The sequence below is a fragment of the Saccopteryx leptura genome, unplaced genomic scaffold (genome assembly GCF_036850995.1).
Source record: "Saccopteryx leptura isolate mSacLep1 unplaced genomic scaffold, mSacLep1_pri_phased_curated manual_scaffold_21, whole genome shotgun sequence".
Taxonomy (NCBI): domain Eukaryota; kingdom Metazoa; phylum Chordata; class Mammalia; order Chiroptera; family Emballonuridae; genus Saccopteryx; species Saccopteryx leptura.
Genome location: NW_027095703.1, coordinates 1,749,169 through 1,776,302, shown reverse-complemented (window position 1 = coordinate 1,776,302; position 27,134 = coordinate 1,749,169). Strand labels below are relative to the sequence as shown.

Sequence of the window (27,134 nt, the reverse complement as noted above, 5' to 3'; positions counted from 1 at the left end):
CATGGTCAAAACCAGAGAGGCCTAATTGGCCATCCATCTGAGTCATGGAGACAGGGTAGTGCTGCACAAAGCGTGACAGCTGAGGAGCATGGGTCTTTCCTGTGGATGGGTGGGCATCCGTGGTGCAGCATCAAGACAGTAGGGGATGGATTGTACAAAGAGGAGAATGTCCCCTCTCTTGGGCACAATCAGGGAAAGCTGTGGCGGGAAACTTATTGGAGGGGACTCATCTTGCAGTGTGTAGAGCAGCCCAGGGCCTGTCTGGAGCGGGCTTGTCCCCAAGTGTCATCTGTGACCCACAGACTGCTCTTGTCTCCCGTTACCCCACTGCTTGAAAAATCAGGTGTGGGTGCCATTTATGAAGCCATTTCCTTGACCTTCACAGGAGATAGAGCAGGTGAGGAAGCGGGATGTGTTGTGGCCTATGAGGACAGATGCGCACTGTCTGGTGAGCAGGGGCGAGGACAGAGGTTTCTTGGCAGTGGAGTGGTATAGTGCTGTGCCTGCAATGGCCAGATTGGGTCCTCTGTCTCAAGGTGCCAGCTGGGGTGGGTGCAGGGCTCAGGCTCAGGGCTGTGGTCATGCGAGGATGGCCCTCACCCTGTCTTGGTTGGAGTTACAGGCCAGACACCTCTGCAGGTGCTCTGTGTCTGCCCCGACACAGTTGAGTGTGCCTGTGTGAGTGGTTCTGGTTCAGATTTAATGAGGAACAGAGCACAGCTGCAGCTGTTATGATATTGGACAGGACAAGTGTGGGCTTCAGTTAGTTGGGTTTAGTGTGATGGCCAGGTGCATGCTACATGAGTCTGTGATGACCTTGAAACCTGTGAGGCCTGAACCCTGAGTGTGTTAGGAAATGTGATATGCCACCCTTGATGCTCTGCATGGCACCTTCTCGTCTGTTCCTCATGTGTGTTTCTCTCATCATTCATTCTTGGAACATCTCTGCTGTTATCACTCACTCCTCAGTTATTTAATAATATTTTTTTTAATTTCTTTTTTCTTTTTGTGAGAGGAGGGGAGGAAGAGAGACAGACTCTCACATGTAACCTGATTGGGATCCACCCAGCAAGCCCACCAGGGTTTGATGCTCTGCCCATCTGGGATCCTTGCTCCATTGCAACTGGAGTCATTTTTTAGTGCTTGAAGTGGAGGTCATGGGTCCATCTTCAGCGCTTGTGCCCAGCTTGCCTGAGTCAACTGAGCCATGGCTGTGGAAGGGGAAGAAAAAGAGAGAGAGAAAATGAGAGAGAAAGGTAGAAGTGAAGAAGCAGATTGTCATCTTTCCTGTGTACCCTGTCCAGGAATTGAACCCAGGACATCCACACATTGGGCCAACACTCTACCATTGAGCCAGCTGGCCAGGGCCAGATATTTAATAATCTTAAAGTCAAGAAGCAGAGGAGGTTGGTGTTTGAACACAACCACATGTGTTTTAGTCTATCCCTAGAATTGTAGTCTTGATAGAAAAAAAATAGCCACACAGCTACCATCTTAAGAAAAATGCAGGCCTGAAGAAGAAAAGACTTGCTTACTCAATAATTTAATTCAGGCCTCCCTTGTAGCTGGATGCTGATAATAAATGGCTGAGTCAGATGCAGCAGCATCAGGTGCCTTAGCCCATGGCCCTTTTACTAATCCATATAAACCATCTCTGGGGGCTGACACTCTTTGCTGGCTCAAACTGCCTGCACCCAGACACTTTTAAAATAAATTTTCCTCCCTGATCAGGTGGTGGCACAGTGGATAGAGAATGGACTGGGACATGGAGAAATCAGGTTCAAAACCCTGAGGTCACTAGCTTGAGTGTGGGCTCACCTGGCTTGAGCGTTGGCTCACAGGCTTGAGTGTGGGGCCACTGGCTTGGTGTGGGTTCAAAGACATGACCCCATCATCGGAGTTTGAGCCCAGTGGTTGCTGGATTGAGCCCAAGGTCGCTGGCTTGATCAAGGGGTCACTCTTTCTGCTGTAGTCCCTTGGTCAAGGCACATATGGTAAAGCAATCAATGAACATCTAAGGTGCTGCTGCGAAAAACTGATGCTCCTCTTCTCTCTCCCTTTCTTTCTGTCTGTCCCTGTCTTTTCCTCCCTCTGACTCTCTGTCTCTGTGAAAAAACAACAACAATTACATTTTCCTCTTGGAACACACTGGCCTAGTGTTTTTGGTCTGGCGTCTGGTTACTGCCTTTCAGTCAATCCTGGTTGCCTTTGGAGTCTCATTTGAAGGGTTTTACCACAAAAATGTTGTTAGCAGCTAAGTTGTTCAGGTGTATTGTGGATTTTTCTTGAAGTCACCATCAACAAGTAGCATTCATTTAGTAATTTTACAGGATTTTTGTGAGGTGTTCTTGGCCCCTTGATCAGGAACACATTGCACAGTGAGATGTTCTTGACTTTCTAAAATAAATTTGCATATTCTAGAGATTTATACAAAGGGATGGTTCAGATGTGATCCTTTGTGTTTGATTTTTCCCTGGTGGAATGCTTTCAGAATTTTCCCTGTGGCTGTACACTGTCAGTTTCACATCTTAGGACAAGCAGTGAAGCCACTAGCCTGAAAACTGAGTACATCCAGTACATGGCTAGGAGGCAAAAGATAAACAACCATTAGAAATGTAGCAATAAGGCTCTGGCCGGTTAGCTCAGTGGTAAAACGTCGGCCTGGCGTGCAGAAGTCCCAGGTTTGATTCCTGGCCAGGGCACACAGGAGAAGAGCCCATCTGCTTTTACACCCCTCCCCCTCTCCTTCCTCTCTGTCCCTCTCTTCCCCTCCCACAGCCGAGGCTCCACTGGAACAAAGATGGCCCAGGCGCTGGGGATGGCTCCTTGGCCTCTGCCCCAGGCACTAAAGTGGCTCTGGTCGCGACAGAGCGACGCCCCGGAGGGGCAGAGCGTCGCCACCTGGTGGGTGTGCCAGGTGGATGCTGGTCGGGCTCATGCGGGAGTCTGTCTGACTGTCTCTCTCCGTTTCTAGCTCCAGAAAAATACAAAAAAAAATGAAATGTAGCAATATTTTCCACTGAACTCTATGTACCCAGATCAAGGAAACCCCTACCCTAGAGACTTAGCCACTAATGAAGTCAGCTAACTGCACCCCTCCCACCCTTGTAAACACTGCTTGCTTGCTCACCCTAGATAGCCACCCTATAAAAATGAGCCATTTTGGAAGCTTAGGGCTGCAGTGTTCCCTTGAATGGATTGCCTGCAGTCCCTGCACAGGTTTGCAATAAAACTTATAAAATTCACTTTTGGTTTGCTGTGGTCTGTCCCTGGGATGTAACACATGGATGCCCCAGCAAGATAGGCCATGTAAGACCCTTCTCATAGAGTGGGCTTCAGCAGACGTTCGTAGCTGGCCAGCCTCCAGCAGTTGCCATTTGCAAACTGAATTTGGCTGATTCAAAACATTTGGAGTCTCGAAACTGTTTGGTAAGAAAGCTTTCTCTTTGTATATTTTAAAACAGAGCTCTGGTTAGAAAAGGATGTAGTGGAGCAGGCAAGACGACACCGGATTTCTCCCCAACCAGTAGGTCAGTGAACGCAGGGCGCTGCTTTCCCTCCTTTTGTCTTCGGTTTAGAAGTTTTGTTTTTTCGTGTGCATATTTGATTTGTTTGTCTGCTTTGCCCATTGTTTCCTCACAGGATTCCTTTGAGAGTAAAGAGCCATGTTTCAGGGGTAATCTACTGCCCTAACGCCTCTTCCGTGCTTGCTTGATAACTTTTCTGATTTCTCTCGCAGGGCACGAGACTATGGGACTCCTGATGATTCCGCCATGTTGTGGACTCTTGGTGAACTAGAATGGCCCACCTTTGGTGTAGGGTGGCCCTCGGAGGGCACTTTCAATTTACCCACACTCTTTCCTGTCAGGGCAAATGTCTATCTGCTCCTGCACCCTGACTAGATGCCATATATAGTTGTATGGATTGACATAGCCACGGGAAGACCAGGTTATGTTAAGAAATTTTTTAAAAAGTATATTAAAGGAAATTTCTCAACAAGTCTACAAATTATAGGAACTAACTAAAGAGCTAAGAGAGTGCTGGAGGAAGTAAAGAGTAGAAACTAGTTTCAGATATTCACCTACTGACCCAGAGAAATTTTACCCATTTAGAAAATAAAAGGTAAGATTTAATATTAAGAAAATACATTGAGAATTCTCTGTAAATTAAAATAGCCAACTTAAGAGCAGACTGGCCAAACCAAGGATAGCTAGACTCACAGAAAACATAGAGAGTTTAGCGTACTATCACCAGCACCCACCCACAGGCAGGCGGCATGGTCAGTATGCAGCCCAGTATAGCAGCAGAGGTAGAGAAAGAAAAGGAAGCCAGGCTGCAGCTGGCTGCAGGAGAAGTGGCAGGCTCCTCTCACATTTTCGGTCACATTCCCCTCACCCTTGGGCAGCGGGAATCCCAGCTGACTGATTCCCTTATAGTGTATATAACAAAGAATCCTCTTTTTTAGCTTAAAGACTGAGCCACTTCTTGGTCAGACAAAAGATAACAGCGCAGTAAGCTAGAGGCTATCATCACCTTGCTACAGCCCCCTGCCTCCTACCTGGAGCCAGACCTGAGGAGAAGATTTAGGTAATACGGCCCCTTCTAAACCCACTGCTTTAGCCATAATAGTCAAGAATTATAAGAAAAGGTCCTCAGGGAATTATAAAGTTACTATGTCCCTGAGGAAATTGAGGACCTTAAGTAAACTAGAATACCACACTATTAAGAAAATAAGTTTATAAAATTGTGTTTTTTAGTTTACTACCCCGACCCTTATAATGACTTAATGTTGTAAAGCTCTATAGGTCAAAAGTAGGATTAGCATCTTTTGCCAGCTGGGAAGCCACAAAATAGTAACTACATTTTGACCATTCCTTATTTTTCTCTGAAAATCAGTAGTTCATTAGGGATAGTAGTTTATAACCTCTTATTGTGAATCATACTAAATTTGTACTAATAATAAAGCATATAGAATTGTATAGTCTGTCAAATACAAAGACTTCCTTTTTGTACGAAGGATCTGTTGTTGTAAAAAAACATTTTCTATGTTAGAAACGTATATGTTATTTCAACAGTCTTTTGTTAATTCTCCATTTCATTTGATATTTTATAGCCTGTAATGTTAAAATTTTAGTTTAAATATTAAGTAATATGTAATAATTCAGTAATTGTTAATTGTTCAATGTTAGGTCACAAAGCCCAGAGTGACAAATATTACTATTGATTAGCTTAATAGAAGAATTCTTAACATAATAGGTAAAAAGAAAGAACTCTAGAAACATAATCCTGAACCTCCACCTGATTTACCACCCTATCATACTGCAATTGTTAATCAGCTAAGTAAATAAGTACATTACAAAAAGTACAGACATGAAACTGCTCAGCTTTTACTTAATATTTCCTATGGAAATGTCATAAATTAGAGCCCTCATAGTTACAACCGAGGTAAAGGGAAGGATGCTGATTTAAGGTATCATAAGACCAATAGTTCAATTACAGCTGATAGTCAAGAAAGGAGAAAATAGGAAATAGTTTTTCTTTTTTCCAAGTAGCCTACAGAATTAGAAAGCTCAGAACCCCCTTTTCTCAGAGGAGCCACAAGTCTGAACAGGACTCTTAGAAATCTGTACTGTACATAGGCTGCCCCACTTACAACAACTGAGACGATCTTGAGAAAATGTTTCTAATTGCCTAGCCTAAGCGGGACCCCACCACCCAAGCAAGTGAAGAAATTTTTAGATACTTTCCACCAGTTCCTGTTAGCCTGGATCAGAGAAGATAGTCAGAAAAACAACCATAAGTTTATCTAAGGTGTCAGAAGTTATTCAGGATCCTCAGAAGACTCCCACAGCTTTCTTAGACTATAGAAAGCTTACAGAGTCTGTACACTCTTAGACTTAGAGAATCCAGAAGATACTAAGGCAGTCAACTTAGACTTTACATAGCATTAAGCCCTAGGAATTAGAAAAGAAATGTATTATAAGTTTTTCATTAGGTAGAAACATCAGCTGCTGTAACTAAAATTTTGGAAGGGACGTTGCTCCTCCCTCATTCTCATGGCCATAAATAACTCTGGCCCCTAAGATGGCTGGTTAGCCAAAGATGGTTAAGATTCCTAAAGGCAGGAACAACCTAAGACAGGCACAGTTGAAGAGGGGCCATCAGGATAAGGCTTAAGAACCAGCAAAGACGAGGCTCAAACCCTCATCCCAGAGAATGCAGGAGACTGCTCTACTGAAGTAGTGGTCATCATCCACTGTCCAGGCCACCTAGAGAGGAGGACTCTGTAGAAACACTCAAAAAAACCCAAGCAAACAGCTGATGATGCTACCAATAAGGTAGCCCTAAAACCAGTGGGGTTTTAGGAAATTTTAGTAACTTTTCTAGAACCCATGTTGCCAAAGTTTTTTTTACAACCAATTAGAAAAGTCAGACTTAGAATCTAATAGAGAAAACATAATTTCTAAGTGTTTAGTCTGTACCCAAATAAATATTAAGCAAAGTATAGAAATTATAAAAAGAAACAGAGAGAGAACTTTCCCAGATAAACATTTAGAATAAACATTTAGTAATTACTTTTACTAAAGTAATTAACAGGTAGAAAACATGAATCAGGTCTTAAAGGAAACTTTAAACTTATTTTAAACTGGTAGAAAGTAGCCCACCTTACTCCCCTTGGCCCTCCTTAGGGCGAGGTACACCCTCTACAGGGTAGAATTCACTCCTTTTAAGATAATGTTTAGGAAACTCCCTTTCTTCCTACAAAAACTCAGAGAGGAAATAAAACAAATGAATTAAATAACTACTTCCTCCTTAAGTACTTACAGCAGGTGTCCCCAAACTATGCCCCCTTGAGGCCATTTATCTGGCCCCTGCTGCACTTCCAGAAGGGGCACCTCTTTCATTAGTAGTCAGTGTACTAGAGTACTGTTTGCAGTGGCCCTCCAATGGTCAGAGGGACAGTGAACTAGCCCCCTGTGTAAAAAGTTTAGGGACCCCTGAGTCTTACAGGGTCTACAGATTACTCAGCAGGCTCTCCAAAGGACTGTCTGAGAGGTGATTCCAGCACTGCTAGAAGACCTAATACATCCCTTCCAGCCTGCAAACTCAGTCTAGGTAAATAAATACACCATCCAAGGACTGACTCCCAAGTAAATGGGTCCACACACCATGATCCTGACCACTCTCACTACTGCCAAGGTAGAAGTCACACCCACCTGGGTCCACTGCAGCTGGCTGAAGCTTGCAGTCCCAGCAGAGACACCCTTATAGAGAATGGAAACTGACCCTGCCAACCCTTGTAAGCTGACCCTGAGAAGGACAGCATACCCTGCTTCAGCCACAAACCAGAAGTTGACTGGTCCACACATGGCTAATGCCTAGAGAAACTCAGTAAAGACCTCCTTTTAATTAGATTTTGGGGAGGGAGGAGAACTAAGGTCAAAGGAAAGCCAGAACAAGTTGTCTTAAAAGTCAATACATGTACTACTATAAGTCCTTTAATTAGAAGGGAAGCTATAAGGTAATAAAAAATATATATGTACTCATACTTAACCTATAAATACTAGCTACATAGAGGGAGGACACCTCCAAGAAAAAGTATACTTTAAAAAAATTTACTTATTGCCAGCTTAGTTGTCACTAAAGGTAAAGGTTAAAATTTGTAAAATTAAAATTTCTTACTGAAAGGAAATTATAGTTTTGATAATAAAAGATATAAAGTGTAAAAATACTTTAGAACAAAAGAGGGAGAAAGTAAGTTATTATAAAGCCAGTTATTTCTGAGTAAATAAAAAAGTTTATAAAAATTAAGCCCTGGCCAGTTGGCTCAGTGGTAGAGCATCGGCCTGGTGTGCAGAAGTCCCGGGTTCGATTCCTGGCTAGGGCACACAGGAGAAGCACCCATCTGCTTCTTCACCCCTCCCCCTCTCCTTTCACTCTGTCTCTCTCTTCCCCTCCTGCAGCCGAGGCTTCATTGGAGCAAAGATGGCCTGGGCGCTGGGGCTGGCTCCTTGGCCTCTGCCCCAGGTGCTAGAGTGGCTCTGGTTGCAACAGAGTGATGCCCTGAAGGGGCAGAGCATCGCCCCCTGGTGGGCGTGCCGGGTGGATCCCGGTCAGGCGCATACGGGAGTCTGTCTGACTGTCTCTCCCTGTTTCTAGCTTCAGAAAAATACAAAAAAAAATTAAAAATTTATGTAAATTGCAGAAGGTTTGTGCAAGTTGTAAGAAGTTAATACAGAGAAGAAAAATGCAAGGCAGAAAAAAAATTTGTATAAAAATTTATTTTCTTCATCCCTTTGCTCACTAGATTACTTACTGCCCTTACCAGACCCCTCATTTTGCTTATAGTAGGGGAGTCACCATTGGTTCGTGTATTATCAACTGCCTCATGCAGTATATACAAAAGAGAATTCAAGCCGTAAAGCTTGTAGTCCTAAGGGCACACTATCAGCATGCCAGCACATACTGGGGAGGACCCCTGACCCAATTAGCTTATAGCTACAGCTAAAGTAGAAAATTCTCATGAGCCTCAGCAAATCTAATCTTGCTAGTAAAGGCAGAATGCATTCCTTGTGTATCAGCCCTGCAGATATTGCAGGAAGGTAGTTTATTATCTTAGAACAGTGTGTACATGTGTATTTTTGCAAAGATATTGTACAAATGTGCTGAAAACATTATAACCTTATAAGTTTTTACTATAAATACCCCCCTCTCCCTGAGCTCATCGCTGACCATTGTGAGAGGCATAGTAGGCTAATCACTGGCCAGTGTGTAAAACCCAAATTAATTGAATCAGTTTAGGGTCCAGATCCAGTTTGTTGTGGTTATACCACAGCATTTATTTAAGGAAAAATAAATACTGTAAGAATTCTAGTCTTAGTTCAGCCCTACTATATTATACCCAGTTTGGATGAGCAATACCAAAGTTCAATGATTTAAACTAGTAAGAATAAATGCAGGAATGTGACTGTCAGATTTCATTCCTCTTGTTGGCTCCATGGTTCTCCAGGTGCTACAGGGTGAGTCAGAGCCCGGGGAACAGGAAATTCGTCCACACTGGGAGACACTCTTACATTTTCTATGTGTTTTAAAAGCTGTTCCTCTTTGAACAGAAGCCTGTGCTTATAACCTGTGCTCTCCTATTGTGTGGCCCTCACCTGATGCTGGTCTTTCTAATTCAGAATGAAACATTGTCACTGTCGAATCCGTTGTTCCTTCTCTGCAGGGTTTCAGGTTTGGGGTCACACATAGTATAACTGTCCCTACAGAGGTAGTGGCACCCTTGCCATGTGTGTCTGTTGCTTCTTGGGTTCCTTGACTCAACTGAAATGTATTTGGGGATAAAGAGTTAACGGGGTGAATCACACACATACTTTCTCAAGATCCCCCTCTCCCTGCTGTTTGAAATACCACCGTTTTCGGTGCCCAGTGTGAGCCTGTTGCCCCATGTCTCCCTCACGGCCTCGTGTGTTTGCACAGGAAACAGAAGGAGCTAGAAGAGATGGAGAGGGAACGCAAGAGGGAGGAGCAGCTGTGCAGGAGGGAGCAGAAGCAGCAGGACCACAAGCTTCGCCACAAGCAGAAGCTGGAGAAGCTAAAGGCAAAAGAGCAGAGAAAGCTGCAGGAGAAACTGATGCTGGAGGAGCAAAAGCTGCTGCTGGCCCAGTGCTACCTGCAGTCCATCCAGCTGATCACCGAGCTGCTGAACCGTGCCAAGGTACCCTGGCCAGGTTGTCCTCTGGGAGACACGCCTCCTGCTGTCACACTCATCTAAGCCACAGGCCCATGCCTTGCCTGGTTACAGCCACAGGCCGAAGGAGTAGGATTCCTGGGGAGTGACCCGTCCTCTGGTGTTTGTAGGGGTCTCTGTGTTGTTTTGAATGACAGACCTAGGAAGATGGTAGACCTTTGAGTCAGACTCACCTGTGTTCAGGTCTCCCAGTGCTGGTCAAGTAGCCTTGAGGTGCAGGGCTGAGAGTCATGTTCCCCTGGATACACGAGGGAGTGACAGAGCTCTCAGGCAGTCACCTGGTCCCCATGCTTCCTCCTGACAGAGATGGTGGCCAGGCAAGCTCAGGTCATTGGTCTTGCCCTGCACCCTTGAAGGTAGCAGCTTAGGACAAGAAGATGAGGGTTGAACCTGGTCCCAGGGAACCCAGGATGTGCCACAGAGCCTGGCGGAGCAGGTCCTTCCTCTGCAGCCATCTGATAGGTCTTGTCCTATGTTATGTGGGTGACCTCTCAGGCCTGAGATCCCACTCATGCCTCCTGAGGCCCAGCTGAGGACTGCTGTGAGCTGGGTCAGGAGCACATGCCACATACAGTGTTTGCTCAGGTGGCCACATGTCCTGTGCAGTGCTCATTGAGGTGACCCCAGAACCTGTTGTCTGATTACAGTGTTGATAAGACCCAGGAAGGATGATGACAGGCATGCTGGTACACGTGCCAGCTCAGTTCCTGTTTCGCGGTGAATATGGAAGACACTGACTCAGGCTAGGACTCCAATATCTTATGGCAGCTGTGGAACCTCTGTCTGTGTCATTATCTCCCTGTTGTGTGGATCTTGTTGGGGCCTGGGAGACAGCAACATGCTCACCCTGTGGCTTTGCCATGTAGTTTGCTTGTGATGTGAACTTTGCTCTGAGGGATACATGACTGCCAAGTGTGGCTGGAAAAGCGCAGTGCTTGCTTGGCCATCATGCAAGACACCAGGCCATGGGATGCCTGACAACCCAGCATTACCCTGAGTGTGAAAGTGTCCTGAGCTCCCCTCAGGTGTGCTCTCTGCCCCTCAGGCCACAAAGGTCCAGAATCAGAAGTTGCAGGCCTTGCAGCTGCAGGAGCTGGAGGAGCAGCAGCGGCTGCAGGAGGCAGACCTGCAGCATGTAGAGGAGAAGCAGCATGTCCTGGGGCTTCAGTGGAAGGAGAGGCAGGTGCACCAGTGCCTGCTGAGCAAACCAGATGAGCAAGAAGGTAAATGATCCCCAGGCACAGGATGAGTTGGGCGTGGCGCGTGCAGACCTTCTGCAGTGCATGCTGGAATCTTGCAGACTATGTCCCATGGGTGTGTGAATGCAGTCTCCTCACAAGTCCTTTGAGGCCAGCTGCCCCTCAGCACTCTTAAGGAGACCCTGCCACACTCAGAGACACAGTGCCTTATGGAGAAAGTGGCTGAGGACACTCAGTGCAGGGACCAGCAGCTTTGTTACTCGGTTGCTCCCCATGACACCTCCCCTGAGAAAATGTGCCCTGCTGCCTTCTCCTCCATCCCCAACAACAACCAGCTGCACAAGGACATCCTTAACATGCTCGGGAAGGACACCCTTCCAAAGCAAGACAAGTACAGCCACGAACCTACCAAGGAGCAGGGCCGGGCCAGTGGGGACCATGGCACAAGGACAGGCACATGCGGAAGTGGAACCAGATGCATGGGACAGGCAACCAGGAAGACAGGAGGCAGAGGAAGGAGAACAGGCCACACAAGAAGCCTGGCACTATCATGTCACAAGCCCTTCAAATGCCTGGCCACAGTGGTCCCACAGCACAGATCACTCAGGCGATAGAAGGGGAAGCCAAGACTTTAGGGCTGGCTCTGGAGGGAAGCGTGGCCAACACCAACACAGCCAAAGGTCCCACTTAGGGTACTGAGCCAGTACCAGTGCTCCTGGGTCAGGCAATGCAGGGCATGTCCTGCCACTGTCTTGGAAGATTGGAACCAGTGAGAATTCTTGCTCCTCTTCTCACCAGCGCAGGAGCCTGTATTTCAGGAGCCACCAAGAAGATGCTCTTTGTCAGGACTTCGTTCATCGGCCTTGACAGGATAAGTCATTGGTAACAGCATCATTGAGAAATTCCAAGGCTGCAGTTTCAATCCCCAGTAAGGAATATACAAGGACCAACCAATGAATGCAAAAATAACTGGAACAACATATCAAATTTTCCCTTTATTTTTTTTCCATAAATAAATTTTTATTAATTTTAATAGGGTGACATCAACAAATCAGGGTATATATATTCAAGGAAAACATGTCCAGGTTATCTTGTTATTCAATTCTGTTGCATACCCATCACCCAAAGTCAGACTGTTTTCAATCACCCTCTATCCAGTTTTCTTTGTCCCCCTCCCCTTCCTTTTCCCCCTCTACCTCCTTTCCTCCCCCTGCCCCTTGTAACCACCACTCTCCTGTCCATTTCTCTTAGTCTCATTTCTAGGTCCCACTGATGTATGGAATCCTGCAGTTCTTGTTTTTTTCTGATTTACCTATTTCATTCCGTATAATGTTATCAAGATCCCATCATTTTGTTGTAAGTGATCCGATGTCATCATTTCTTATGGCTGAATAGTATACCATGGTGTATATGTGCCACATCTTCTTTATCCAGGCTTCTGGTTTTTTTCTTACAGTGATTAAAGCCTTTAAGCAAACTCTTGGCCAATACAGCCAGAATCCATAAAAGAATAGTGTCCTTAACATGTTCACCAATTCCAAATTGGCCCCAACACCATGCCAAATCCCTGAAAAATGCAACCCAACCCCAGTTTACTCTGTTAGAAGCTGTCACTAGAAGCAGGAGTCCAGGACAAGTCCACATCCAGGAAAACTCCTCATGGCACTGGAATTGTTGTTACAATTCTATACTTTGCAGCTCATATCCAGGTCCCAATGACCACTGCTTCTAGCTGGTAATGATTCAGGTAGACTGGAAAAGCCATCTGCAGCATGTGTGGAGATGAAGCTTCTGTCCTCTGCCTGGAGAGATGAGACCAGGTTGCTTTTACCTGGAGTTCTGTGACTATAACTTGGTAAAGAGAACCTTGGGATACACTATGCTGGGTGGTAAAGGTAGATTCATAGTAGAAGTTGGAAAAAGGTGGAAAGGGAACTCTAAATTAGGAGTAGGTCCCAGCCTGAAATATGAGTGGGGCATTGAGGTAGGAGGAATAAAGAAAACAGTATATATTAAACAAATCAGCATAAAATAGGACTATCAACACCCACAACAGAGATCTTCGAGGGAAGAATAAAAAACCTGACAATTCAGGCAAGACATAGATAAGTGGCCCTTGAGCAAATAAGATCAGTTTAACTTACCTAGAAATACCCTAGGCTCGTCCACATTGTCTTAGATGGGGCTGACAGCCCTGGGTCCCTTCAACCTTCAGTGGTAAACTCCAGCATTCTGGGCAAGGTCAGGTCATAGGTGGCTGGAGCAGGGCTGGAAGAGACTGGTATGGGGAAGCCTACCTTCCAGTGTCCTTGTTAACTTGCAGCAGAGGCATGTAACTCTGGCAGGCTTAAGCTGAATGACCTTCATTTCCACTATTGAAGCAGTACCCAGATGGCATCCTATGAGACCCCTTTGAGGCATTGGAGCCTTTAAGGGCATATCCTAAAAGCTGGTAGTTCCCCTGATGTCTATTGTGCTTTTTCTGCCTCTTGGTATCTTCAAGGCCATGCTCAGAAGATCTCGCTGAGGGTTTTGAGGATCCCCATCCGCCTATGTAAATCTTTTCCATATATCTGGAGCTATTTGGAAAAAGACAAAACAGTGTTATTAGCTGGATCAAATAACGAAGGTAGTAGTTTACAGAGAAACAGATTTGGTGTCTCCTGTTCATCAGCATTGAAAAAAAATTTTTTTTAAATCTTAAGTAAAAAGCATGATATGGTAGACCCATAGGAGATCCAGGATATGACTCCTCCATTTTAAATTTTTTTTAAATTGACCTTAAAATATTTTCTGAGTACACTTTAATAGTACCTTGACTTTAAAGATTGTGAGAAATACACATGATTCAAAAGGTTTGACAGAACACAGTAAATGCTTTTGTCCCATATGCAGGAGTATTGTCAGTTTAAACATTTTAGGAGATCCAATAATAAAAAAGTTCATGCAGATAATGAGCTATAACATGCTTAGCAGCCTCTTCTTTTCTGACAGAGGTTACTATAATTCCAAAATATGTATCCACTGTAACGGGGACATAGGACTATTTGCCAAATGAAGGTGTATGAGTAATATTCATTTGCAAAAGTTGTCCTGGTAGGGGTTCTTGAGAGTTAACTCCAAATGAAGGGGCAGATTGTAGTATAGGATCCCTTGAACAGGATTTCCCAATCAGCTGTGCTGCTTCCCGAGAAAGTTGAAACTGTTTACACAGGGCTGCAGCGTTCTGGTGATGAATAGTATGAGACTGAATTGCTCGATCTGTCATGATTGCGCCAAATAATTTTCTTTTGGGTAGCTTGATCAATAAGGGCATTCCTAGCCTCTGGCCAGTTGGCTCAGTGGTAGAGTGTTGGCCTGGTATGCAGGGATCCTGGGTTCAATTCCTGGCCAGGGCATACAGGAGAAGCACCCATCTTCTCCACCCCTTCACCTCTCCCTACTCTCTGTCCCTCTCTTCCCCTTTCACAGTCAAGTCTCCATTGGAGCAAAGTTGGCCTGGGCACTGAAGAAGACTCTGTGCCCTCTGCCTCAGGCACTAGAATGGCTCTGGTTGCAACAACACCCCAGATGGTCAGAGCATCCTGGTAGGAATGCCAGTGGATTCCAGTTGGACAAATACAGGAGTCTGTCTGACTGCTTCCCCATTTCCTGCATCAGGGAAAAAAAAGAAAAAAAAAGAAAAAAGGGCATTCTTTTGTGCTAAAGCTCCAGGGAGCATGGAGTGAGCTTGAGTATGTCCTATAAAACATGGAGCTCTATGTTGACATACAAGTCTTTGAAGAAGGAGGAACTGCTGAAATAGTTCAACATTTGTCCCTAAGACAGCAATCTTTATAGTGGAAGCAACATTATTAAATATTTGCTGTCTGTATATAGATTAAAGGGGAAATATGGCAAATGCTGAAAAGCCATAATAATGGCATATAATTCTAGAATTTGAGCTGAAGTTATATTGACAGTTTCAGTATAAAGTTCTGCATTGATTTGCCAGAGCGATTTGACATTTAGTGGAAGGTTCCCAGAGCCATTGTTGTTGGTCCTTTGAAAAAAGGAACAACAATAATTTTTAGGCTCACAACCTATAAGCTGAAAGGGTTGCCTATGCCCCTTGATAATCCAGGAGGCAACAAGATCAAAATATGGAAGTGTATTTCATGGGCTATTAGATGGTTCAATGTGCCTAAGCTGTAGCTGCTCTTGTACCCATTGAGCAGTTGCCCTAAGTTTCTCTTGAGAAAGGGTCCATTGGTCTACCCATACAAGATTATCTGATTTCCAAGTAATTGGGTCTGCACAATGCATTACTGAGGTAGCAGGAGCTACCTTTGATATCTTAATCCACACCTTCTGGTATTGGGTGAGAATTCCTCGCTGTTCTTTCCCTAGTCCCTTGGTGGGCAAAAACTCCTGATCAAGCATCTCAGTACTGACTAAACCATTAGGACTGACAAGCAACACTCCCATATTTTTCAAAACATCTCTACCTCACAAATTAATTGGCCATCCAGGGAACACATAAGGCTTAAAAAATCCAGAATGACCTTCTTAATCTTCCCAATGTAGAAGACTAGAACTTTGTTGAGGGGATTTACTCTGCCCTATACCCTGTAATTCTGTGGCTGATGCATGAGTGGGCCAGGAAGGAGGCCAGTGTAGCTTAGCAATAACAGACACATCAGCTCCAGTATCTAAAAGTCCTTTAAATTTATGCTCATGTATTGTTAGTTCCATTTCAGGGCATTCCGGACGTATTTTTTTTTAATCCAATTGGCAAAATCAGAAGAGCCAAATCACCAATTTGCTTGGGATCCCTTTTGCGGGATGTGGCCTGAGAAGCAGAACTAGCATCCTTATATTATTCTTATAACTGCCTGAATTAGCCATGAGACACATTTTTTTTTATTAATTTTGATGGGGTGACATTGATAAAATTGTCTTTTGTCACTTTCTAAGTGGTTTTCTCTGAGCCCCTCCACTCCCTCAACCCACTTCCTCTCCCCCCCATATTGTAACCCCAACACTGTTGTCCATGTCTCTGAGTCTCAATTTTATTTTCCACCTATGTATGGAAGTATATAGTTCTTAGTTTTTTCTGATTTACTTATTTCGCTTAGTATAATGTTATCAAGGTCAAACTATGTTGTTGTAAAAGATCCGATGTCATAATTTCTTATGAAGAGTAGTATTCCATAGTATATCTGTACCAAAGCTTTTTAATCCACTCGTCCTCTGACGGACAGTTAGGCTGTTTCCAGATATTTGCTATTATGAACAATGCTGCCATAAACATGGGGGTGCATTTCTTCTTTTCAAACAGTGCTATGGTGTTCTTGGGGTATATTTCTACCAGTGGTATAGCTGGGTTAAAAGGCAGTTTAATTTTTAATTTTTTGAGGAATCCCCATACTGTTTTCCACAGTGACTGCACCAGTCTGCATTCCCACCAGCAGTGCAGGAGGGTTCCCTTTTCTACAAATCCTCTCCAGCACTTATTCTGTGTTGTTTTATTGATAAGCGCCATTCTGACTGGTGTGAGGTTGTATCTCATTGCAGTGTTAGTTTGTAGTTCTCTAATGATTAGTGATTTGAGCATTTTTTCATATGCCTGTTGGCCATCTATATGTCCTCTTTGGAGAAGTGTCTATTTCTTTTGCCCGTTTTTGGATTGGTTTGTTTGTCCTCCTGATATTAAGTTTTACAAGTTTTTTATAAATTTTGTTTACTAACCCCTTATTAGATGCATTGTCAAATATATTTTCCCATTGTGTAGTTTGTCTTTTTATTCTGTTCTTATTGTCTTTAGCTGTGCAGAAGCTTTTTCAGTTTGATAAAGTCCCATTTGTTTATCCTGTTTTTTATTTCACTTGCCCATGGAGACAAATTGGCAAATATATTGCTGTGAGAGATGTCAGAGAGCTTACTGCCTATGTTTTCTTCTAAGATGCTTATGGTTTTATGGCTTACATTTAAGTCTTTTATCCATTTTGAGTTTATTTTTGTGAGTGGTGTAAGTTGGTGGTCTAGTTTCATTTTTTTTTTTTTTTGCAGGAAGCTGTCCAATATTCCCAACACTATTTGTTGAAGAGGCTATCTTTACTCCAATATATGCTCTTACCTCCTTTGTCAAATATCAGTTCATAAAAGTGTGGGTTTATTTCTGGGTTCTCAGTTCTGTTCCATTGTTCTATATGTCTGTTCTTATGCCAGTACTAGGCTGTTTTGAGTACAATGGCCTTATAATACAACTTGACATCCGGACGTGTGATACCTCCCACTTTATTCTTCCCTTTCAAGAGTGGTGAGGCTATTCATGTTCTCTTTTGGTTCCATATAAATTTTTGGAATATGTGTTCTATATTTTTTAAGTAAATCATTGGTATTTTAATTGGTATTGCATTGAGTTTATAAATTGCTTTTGGTAATATAGACATTTTAATAATGTTTATTCTTCCAATCCATGAGCACGGTATATGGCTCCACTTGTTTGTATCTTCCCTGATTTCTTTTATCAATGTTTTATAATTTTCTGAGTATAAATTTTGAATTTCCCAGGTTAAATTTATTCCTAGGTACTTTATTTTTTTGGTTGCAATGGTAAAGTGGATTGATTCCTTATTTCTCTTTCTGACAGTTCACTGTTAGTGTATAAAAATGCCTCTGATTTCTGAGTATTAATTTTATATCCTGCCACTTTGCTGAATTCATTTATCAGGTCCAGTAGTTTTTTGACTGAGACTTTAGGGTTTTCTATATACAATATCATTTCATCTGCAAATAATGATAGTTTTAATTCTTTTCCAATTTGTATGCCTTTTATTTCTTTTTCTTGTGTGATTGCTGTGGCTAGGACTTCTAGAACTATGTTGAATAAGAGTGGTGAAAGGGGGCACCCCTGCCTGGTTCCTGATCTTAAGGGGATTGCTTTTAATTTTTGCCCATTGAGTATGATGTTGGCCGTGGGCTTCTCATAGATGGACTTTATCATGTTGAGGTATGTTCCCTGTATTCTCACTTTTCTGAGAGTTTTAATCATAAATAGGTGCTGGATTTTATCAAATGCTTTTTCTGCATCTATTAAAAATATCATGTGGTTTTTCTCCTTCCTTTGTTTATGTGATGAATCACATTGATTGATTTGTGAATATTGTACCAGCCTTGCCTCCCCAGAATAAATCCCATTTGATCATGGTGTATGATTTATTTCATATATTGCTGGATCCAGTTTGCTAATATTTTGTTGAGGATTTTTGCATCTAAATTCATCAGGGATATTAGCCTATAATTTTTTTTTCTTTGTGTTGTCTTTGACTCGTTTTGGAATCAGAATTATGCTTGCCTCATAAAAGGAGCTTGGAAGTCTTTCTTCCTCTTGAATTTTTTGAAATAGCTTGAGAAGTGTAGGAGTTAGTTCTTCTTTGAATATTTGGTAGAATTCACTTGTGAAGCCATCAGGCCCAGGACTTTTTTTGTTTGGGAGTTTTTTGATAACTATTTCATTCTCATTTGGTGTAATTGGTCTGTTTAGGTTTTCTGATTCTTCCAGATTTATTTTTGGAAGATTATATGTTTCAAGGAATTTGACCATTTCATCTAGGTTGTATAGTTTTTTGGCATACAGTTCTTCATAGTATTTTCTTACAATATTTTGTATTTCTGTTATGTCAGTTGTTATTTCTCCACTCTCATTTCTAATTTTATTTATTTGAGTCCTCTCTCTTTTTTTTTCTGGTGAGTCTTGTTAAAGATTCATCGATCTTGTTTACCTTTTCAAAGAACCAGCTCCTGGTTTTATTGATCCTCTGTATTGTTTCTTTAGCCTCTATGTCATTTATTTCTACTCTGATCTTTATTATTTTCTTCCTTCTACTAGGTCTGGGCTTTACTTGCTGTTCTTTTTCTAGTTCTTTTAGATGTAAGGTCAAGTTGTTTATTTGAGCTTTTTTTTAGCTTCTTGCGGCATGCCTATAATGCTATAAACTTTCCTCTCAGGACTGCTTTTGCTGTGTCCCATAAATTTTGAGTGATGTATGTTCATTATCGTTCGTATCTAGGAATTTTTAAATTTTTTCTTTGATTTCATTGTTTACCCATTCATTATTTAATAACATGCTATTTAGTTTTCAAGTGTTTGAGCATTTTTCATTTTCTCTGTTGTGGTTGATTTCTACTTTAATGCCATTGTGATTAGAGAAAGTGCTCAATATGATTTCAATCTTTTTAAATTTGTTGAGACTGCTTTTGTGCCCTAACATGTAATCTATTCTAGAGAATGTACCATGAGTGCTTGAAAAAAATGTATATTATGCTGTTTTAGGGTGAAAGGTTTTAAAGATCTCTATTAAATCGAGTTGATCTAATATGTCCTTTAAGTCTACTGTTTCTTTGTTAATTTTCGTTCTTCAGGATCTATCTAAAGATGTTAATGGGGTATTGAAATCCCATTCTATTATATTATTGCTGTTTATCATGCCCTTTAAATCCATCAAAGTCTGCTTTATATATTTAGGTGCTCCTATAATAGGTGTGTAGATATATATAACAGTTATATCTTCCTTTTGGATTGCTCCCTTTATCATTATGTAGTGACCCTCTTTATCTCTAACTATAGTCTTTGTTTTAAAGTCCATTTTGTCTGATATAAGTATTGCTACACCAGCTTTTTTTTTCATTTCCATTTGCGTAAAATATTTTTTTCATCCTTTTATCTTCAGTTTGTGTGCATCTTTTGATTTAAGGTGTGTCTCTTGTAGACAGCATATGTATGGGTCTTGTATTCTTATCCAGGCAGCTACCCTATGTCTTTTGATTGGATCATTTAATCCATTTACATTTAATGTTATTATTGATATGTAATTGTTTGTTGTCATTTTATTCTTTAAAACTGTATTCCTCTTTTGCTATATTCTTTTTTCTGCTTTGATCTGTTTACAACAGGTCTCTTAGCATTTCTTCCAGCCTTGGTTTGGTTGTAGTGAATTCCTTGAGTTTTGTTTTTTTTTTTTGTCTGTAAAGCTTTTTATTTCTTCTTCCATTTTAAATTATAGCCTTGTTGGATAAAGTAGTCTTGTTTGTAGGCTCTTGTTCTGTATTACTTTGAATATTTCTTGCCATGATCTTCTGGCCTCAAGGGTTTCTGTTGAGAAGTCTATAGTCATCCTTATGGGGGCTCTTTAGTAGGTAATAGTCTTCTTTTCTCTAGCAGCTTTTAATATTTTCTCTTTATCACTTAGCTTTGGTATTTTAATTATGATGTGTCTTGGTGTTGATTTCTTTGGGTTTCTCCTTATTGGAGTTCTCTGTGCTTCCTGAACATGTGAGATGTTTTCCTGCCTTAATTGAGAAAAATTTTCAGCTATGTTATGCTTGAACAAAGTCTATCCCTTGTTTTTTCTATTCTTCTTCAGGAACCCTTATGATGCAGATATTATTTCTCTTCATGTTGTCACAGAGCTCCCTTAGAGTTTCCTCAGACTTTTTGAGTCTCTTTTTTTTCTGCTCTGTTCTCATGCCTTTATTTACCATGTCCTCTAACTTGCTGATTCGATTCTCCACTTCATCCATCCTACTTTTAATTCCTTCCATTGTGTTCTTTTTTCAAATATTGTATTTGTCATTTCTGACTGATTCTTTTTTATTATTTCAATGTCCTTTTTTATATTTGCTATCTCTTTATTTAGGTGTTTGTAATGACCATCTATTGTTGTTCTAATATTTTTGAGCATCCTAACAATCATTATTTTAAGCTCTGCATCTGGTAATTTGGTTATATCTGATTCATTTAGGTCCTTTTCTGGGGATTTCTCTTGGTTCATTTGTTTCATTTCTCTACCTTTGCATTTTCTCTGAGTAAAGGAAGGTTTTGTTGACTGGAGTCCACTGGGTATGGCCTCTGTTCCCTAGGTATGGTCTGTATGCAGGTCCGCCACCCCCTCTTCTGTTGCTGCCTAGGGTTTTGGGTTTGGGTGTTGCCAGTGCCTGCCCACTGGGGCTGTTTCTGTGGTTTCCACCTCTCCTTCATGGGAGTGGCTGTGATCACGTGCTCGGGTGCACAAGCCTTGGTGGCCTTGGCCTTTGCCCTGCCCCCATTTATGACATTATGCTCGGCTCTGAGATCAGTGGCAGCACCTTTGCTCAGCTGTGTGTCTCCGCCTATTTTCAGGCTTTTGCCCCGCCCTTGCAGGGGAGGGCGCTTGTGGGATGGCTGTAAGCACTGGCTCCACAGGCCAGGTGGGACTGAGTGCCCATACTCAGTAGCGGTACTCTGCCTGTTCTGGGCTTTTGGCTCCACCACTGTGGGGGTAACCAGCTCCCAAGTCAGGCCACAAGCCTCGGTTCCACTATCAGGGCAAGGCTGTGCTCCTGCGCCCTTGCTCCAGGGCTGGTCTCCACCCCTTCTGGGGTTCCCGCCCCTCTACTGCAGGTTAGATTACAGGCTACCAGCAGCTGAGCTTGACTGCTTCTGCCCACCTACTGCTCCCCAGCTGGGTAAGACTGAGCTCACACTTGAGCCCAGTAGCAGCCAGCCAGCTTCTGCCCCTGTCGACAGAACTGCGCCTGTGCGTCCCACTGCCGCCTACCATTGGGCGAGCCCTCAGCCATGAGGTGTGTGGGCTCTGCAGCTCAAACTCTAACACTCACTACTGTAGACCTGAAAGCTCCTTCCTTCTAAGCGACTCTGCTCTGAGTGCCACGGGGGAGCTTGTTTGGCTGCTCTCCTGCTTCCCATTGCTGGTATTGCTGTTTCTGGGGGAAATATTCACATCAGATTTAGGGAGTAACTCGTCCCAGGGGTCAGTGTGGCTGTCTCCCAAAATGTTTCTTTCTGTTCCTCCTAGATTACACTCTCTTCCTGCTACTCTGGTATCCTCCTCTCTCCCTGTCCCCGGAGCTGCGGGTGAGTTGTTGTGAGAAACATTTTCTGCACAGTCGCTTTAAGAAGGATCCTAAGTCTGAGAAATCAGACTCTTTCTCACAAACAGCATCCTGACTTGTTTCCAGCTAAATACTGTCCTTATGCCTCTTCTGAGCTCTGGGGCTGCAGGCTGGGGCTTTGTTCCTAGGGCTCAGGACCCTCCACTTTCTGCCCAACTGACTTCCCACCACGCGAGTCTCTCCCAGCTGCTGTTTGCTCCAGGGAGCTGGGCCCCTCTTCGCATTTCCGGTTTCCCTACCAGTCTTGGTGTGGCATCTTTAGTGTTCCTTGGTTGAAGAGTCCTCTTAGTTTAGTCCAAAGTTGGTTTTTCCAGAAGATAGTTCTTAACGTTATTCTGTAATCCACTTTGGTTCTGAGAGGTGGATGTTGGTATGTCCGCCTACTCCAGTGCCATCTTGTCTCTCTCGCTCACATTTTTCCTTTCTTCTCTCTTTCTTCTTTTTCCTCTTTCGTAGAAAGTTTTTTAATAAATTTGAAAAGGAGACCTTTTGTCAACTGTGGTCAGGAAGCGATGTCAGTTACTTGCTTAGTTTATTTTAAAACTGATGACCAATAGCTTTCATCTGGCTTGTCCTCTCAACCAGAAGAAACGTTGTGAAGGACAATCCAGAGGATTGCTGACCATCCATGTGGCAGGCCAGCATAAAATTTCAGTCCCACTCAGAGGCACCCTGTGTGCACCGACGTCATGACAGTTGTCTGGTCGAGCTCTCGGGGTCTCTTGTCAACCTGGAGACTCCAGAGGCTGCAGGACACAGGAAGAAATATTTTTCTTCTGCTGCTGTTTTTTGTTTTGTTCTGTTTTTTATTTTACCTGGTAAGTACAGAAGCTGGGATGCCAAAAGAGCCAAGTGAGCTTGGCAAAGGCTGGAGAAGAGGGTTTCTGCAAGAACAAATCTCAGAGGTGCCAGCCAGCCTTTCAAGATGTGAGGGGGCAGGAGGGAGTAAGGTACCACATGGCCTGATGCTCCTTAACTTCAGAAACATTTCCTTTTTACAAATTCAAGTAATTTAGCATAGAAAAATTTGGTTAAAAGCTTTGGTTTCTAGTTAGGGTTGTGTGTGTGTGTATGTGTGTGTGTGTTTTAAGCTGTTTACTCAAATGTTTCCAACAGATATTATGCTGGAAATGTATTAAATGTTATATTGGTTGTTTCTCCATGTGAAGTGCAGAAACTCTTAAAAATAGATGCAACTTTTGCATTAGGAATGATGGTGTTTATTCCAGTTTGCATTTTTATGGTGAAATAAACTCCTTTTCCAATGAACTGGTATTTGTATCCATTTTTGATTATTTTATGTTTTTTTGTGCTCTTTTGTTGAGGTGAAACTAGTTGAATGCTTTTGAAACTGATAGAAATCACTGACAGAGCATCAGCCTAGCATGTGGATATCCTGGATTCTATTCCTGGTAAGGACTCAAAGGAGAAATGCCCATCTGCTTCTCCACCTCTACCTCTTTGCCTTATCTCTCTCTATGTCTTCCCCTCGTGCGGCCATGGCTTGACTGGTTTGAGCACATAGGCTCTGGGTGCTAAGGATAGCTCCATGTCCTCAGGTGCTGAAAATAGCTCTGTTGTAAGCCAGGTCCCAGATGGGTAGAGCGATGTCCCAGAATGAGTTTACTGGGTGAATCCTTGTCAGAGCACATGTGAGAGTCTATCTCCCTTCCTCTCATTTGGAAAATAAAATCACTTGCTTTCCTAGGACTGCTAATTTGCAGTGAGGTACTGTTATTAAATAGCTGACGGTAGGAGAGTCCTGGATACTAATATCCATTCAGTTTGTTTACCAAGAACCAAAAATTAGTAAATTCACTGAATCAACTCTTTTAAATCCTAATGAGCTGCTTTTCAATAAACAAAGCATTTTTATTTGTTTGTTTGTTTTCCCCAAGAGAGTCAGGGTCACAGATAGGGTTGGCCCTTGCTGGAACCACTGCAGTAACCCTGTATTCAAGCACAGACCTCTCTGTGTGGACAGCACATTATGGTCTTCTTCCATCCCAGCTCCCATTACTGTCACATCTATGATGGGAAGAGCAGACTTGTACCTTTTTTTCCCTAGCATGGCTTTGTTGCCAGCCAAGGTGGGGGTACATGGTGCTCTTCAGAGGCCCTCTGGAGCTGACTGACAATAAGCCACATGGAGGTCCATACAGCAGGCATAAACACAACATGTCCAAGGATCAGAAAGAAGTGGCCAAAAGGTGTCAGCAGGGAAAATTGCATTAGGAAGAGTACTGGTAGTTGGAAGAGACCAAATAACACTGCTGAGTCATGAACTTTCCATCAAGCCAGAATCAGTGGCTTTGAGCTGGGCATGAGGTGATATAACTTGGAGAGACAACAGGTTGTGGAGGTGGGCTGTGTGGTAGAGGTGTGAATGTGGACATGCTGTCCTGGGAAATAGTTCAGGAAGGGTGGAGGTGACAAAATTGGTTTCAGGTGGCTCTGTGGGTGTTTTGGATGTGTGTGAAGGTGGTTCTAGGACATCTGGAGAATGCCATCTCTGAATTGATAGAATGAGGTATGGCCATAAAAGTGACTCAGCACTCTGCATTTTAAACACACCCTCTATTCACACTCCAGAACCACAGAAGGTAGAGTGGGAGCAGACTGCTCCATGCCAGCCCACTCCTACTTATCTTCCTGCTGGGTGTATTTCTTTCTGAAAGATGGGTGGTGACATCTCCATAATGTGTCCATAATTTATAGTGGACACATACTTTGTTCTCCTTGCAATCTTATTGGTTTTGAATTTGTACTTTGATTAGGCACATACAAGTTAATGTTTGTCATGTCTTCTTGGAGAACTGAATCCTTTGCTCATTGGAGATGCCCTTCTTTACCTTTGATCACTTCCTGTTCAGTGGTCAGTGGGGAGTAGGCAATCTAGGGGAAACAGGTTTCCATTATGATTTATGGTCTGGTCTCGTAGACACACATAGGCAACATCAAACCCAGTCAAGAACAGGAGGGTTGAGGCAAGCAGAATAGATGTTATTTCTCTTCAGGTTCTTTGTTGTACCAAGGCTCTTCCTTGGTGACTATTATCTCATTGTGAATAGATGACGGGAAAAACAATTTAAATCACAGTCTTGGATGAAATTTTACAAAATGGAAATAGCATGATCCTGGCCAGTTGGCTCAGTGAATAAAGTGTTGGCCTGATGTGTGGACCTCTGAGGTTCCATCCCCAGTCAGGGTATACATGACAAGCCACCATCTGCTTCTCTTCCTTTCCCTCTCCTTCTTCTCTCTTTTGTTCTCACAGCCAGTGGCTTGATTGTTTTGATAAAGGACAGTGGTAAATGTTTCTGACATAGCAGTTATTAAAAAAGAACCAGAAAAACACAATGAAGATTATTTAGAAACCAGAGTAGCTGGTTATAAACCATTTTATAAACTGACCCTCATCTGTGGTGGGAGCAAGGAAGGCAGTGATTTGCATGGGGACCAAGTAAAGTAAAATTTGTCTCTCTGGGATCCTAGTTGTTTGATCTCTTCTCTGCAGGTACTTGTCTCCTTGATGAATTTGAATGGGGTTTTTCATTTATTAGGCTCATTTATTTTCTTAGAATTCTCTTGATTTTTCTAGAGGTTATTAGCAATAAACCATGCCTAATAAGTGGGAGTGGAGATTAATAGAAACAAGTTCATTACTGGTTAGGATTCATAAATGAGCCAAGATTATCCTCAGTGCTGAGGTGACTATTGTAAATGAGGACTGTGAATCAAAAACATGTTTGTTGGAGAGATTGAAGGTTTAAACCCTAGAACTATTTTTCCCATTGATGTTTTGGGTAAGGTTGGGGGGCTAGTTTCTTTCACTCTGTTTCTCTCCCTCTGTCTCTTTCTCACAATCCCTGGGTCTCTGTTATTCTATAATATTTTGTACCAAGGCTCTTCCTTGGTGACTATTATCTCATTGTGAATAGATGACGGGAAAAACAATTTAAATCACAGTCTTGGATGAAATTTTACAAAATGGAAATAGCATGATCCTGGCCAGTTGGCTCAGTGAATAAAGTGTTGGCCTGATGTGTGGACCTCTGAGGTTCCATCCCCAGTCAGGGTATACATGACAAGCCACCATCTGCTTCTCTTCCTTTCCCTCTCCTTCTTCTCTCTTTTGTTCTCACAGCCAGTGGCTTGATTGTTTTGAGTATCAGCCCTGGGCACTAAGGGTAGCTTGGCTGGTCCGAGAGTCAGATGCTGAGGATGACTCAGTTTATTCCACCATTAGGCCCAAATGGGGGTGCTCGAAAGAACCTGGTTGAAGTGCATGTGGGACTCTGTTTCTCCATCTCCCCTGCTCTTTTTTTAAAAGTAGCAATAGAATTATTCTGAACTCAAGGGGAAAAGTGTGATGGCAGCCAATCCCCTCCTAGTCTGAATGTATGTTGAGCTGTTAATGTCCTTCTGTCCTTAGCTGAGACCTTGATGTTCCTTTGTTTGTTTGTTTGTTTTGCTGAGAACCTCCCCCATATTGATTAGGGTCCATGTCATTGCTGTGTTCAAACTCTCCATAAATTCAGGTGCTGGCAATGACTGTCCAGAGTGTCATATCCTTGGGCCATGATCCAGGGTGGAGCTAGGCAGAAATGTTTGTTAGATGAAAGGAGATAAGATTTTTAGGTAGTCTGTGCTGTGCCATGCACTGTGACTTGACTGTGGCTCTTGGGTACTCTGGAACCTAAAGATCTGGACTTCATGAGAGCTTGGGAACTGGAAAAATGCAGGAATTGTCTGGGGAGTGTTCCTAATCGAAGATTTGAGATGAATTAACAGAAGTCAAGAAGTTGATTCACCATCTTCACTTTTACAAACTTTGCGTCTGTTGAGTGGATAACAGAGATTCTACCTGCTCTGATTTTATAAGTTTTTGTTTGTTTTGTTTTTATTTAAATTTTAAAATATCATTGAGTAGATTTTCTTCATGGTAATGAGCCTGTACCCCTCCTCCACTATACTCCCCTAGTCTATCACCACTAGCTCACAAATGCAGGAGAAAAACCCAATGACCCACTCAATAACCTTTGTCACCATCTTGTTGGACTGCCTAATTCCTTCCCTATTCTTGCCTTGTGGTATCTGACCTGGAGTGACTACAGTCTGAGTTCCTATAATGGTTCACAGGTTCTCGATACACTGACCACTTTAAGAGGAGTGGGTTTTCCTTTTCTTTTTCTTTACCATGTGAGAAGAGGGTAAATAGAGAAACAGACTCCTGCATGTACCCCAAT

The 27,134-nt window shown here is 42.8% G+C and overlaps 1 long non-coding RNA gene and 1 pseudogene across 1 annotated transcript in view; one reads left to right on the top strand and one right to left on the bottom strand.

The window, feature by feature from the left end:
- LOC136386926 (A-kinase anchor protein 17A-like) overlaps window positions 1–11,564 on the top strand; it is a 61,549-nt pseudogene extending 49,985 nt beyond the window's left edge.
- LOC136386916 (uncharacterized) overlaps window positions 1–27,134 on the bottom strand; it is a 478,497-nt gene that overhangs the window by 199,199 nt on the left and 252,164 nt on the right. The window lies entirely within an intron of this gene.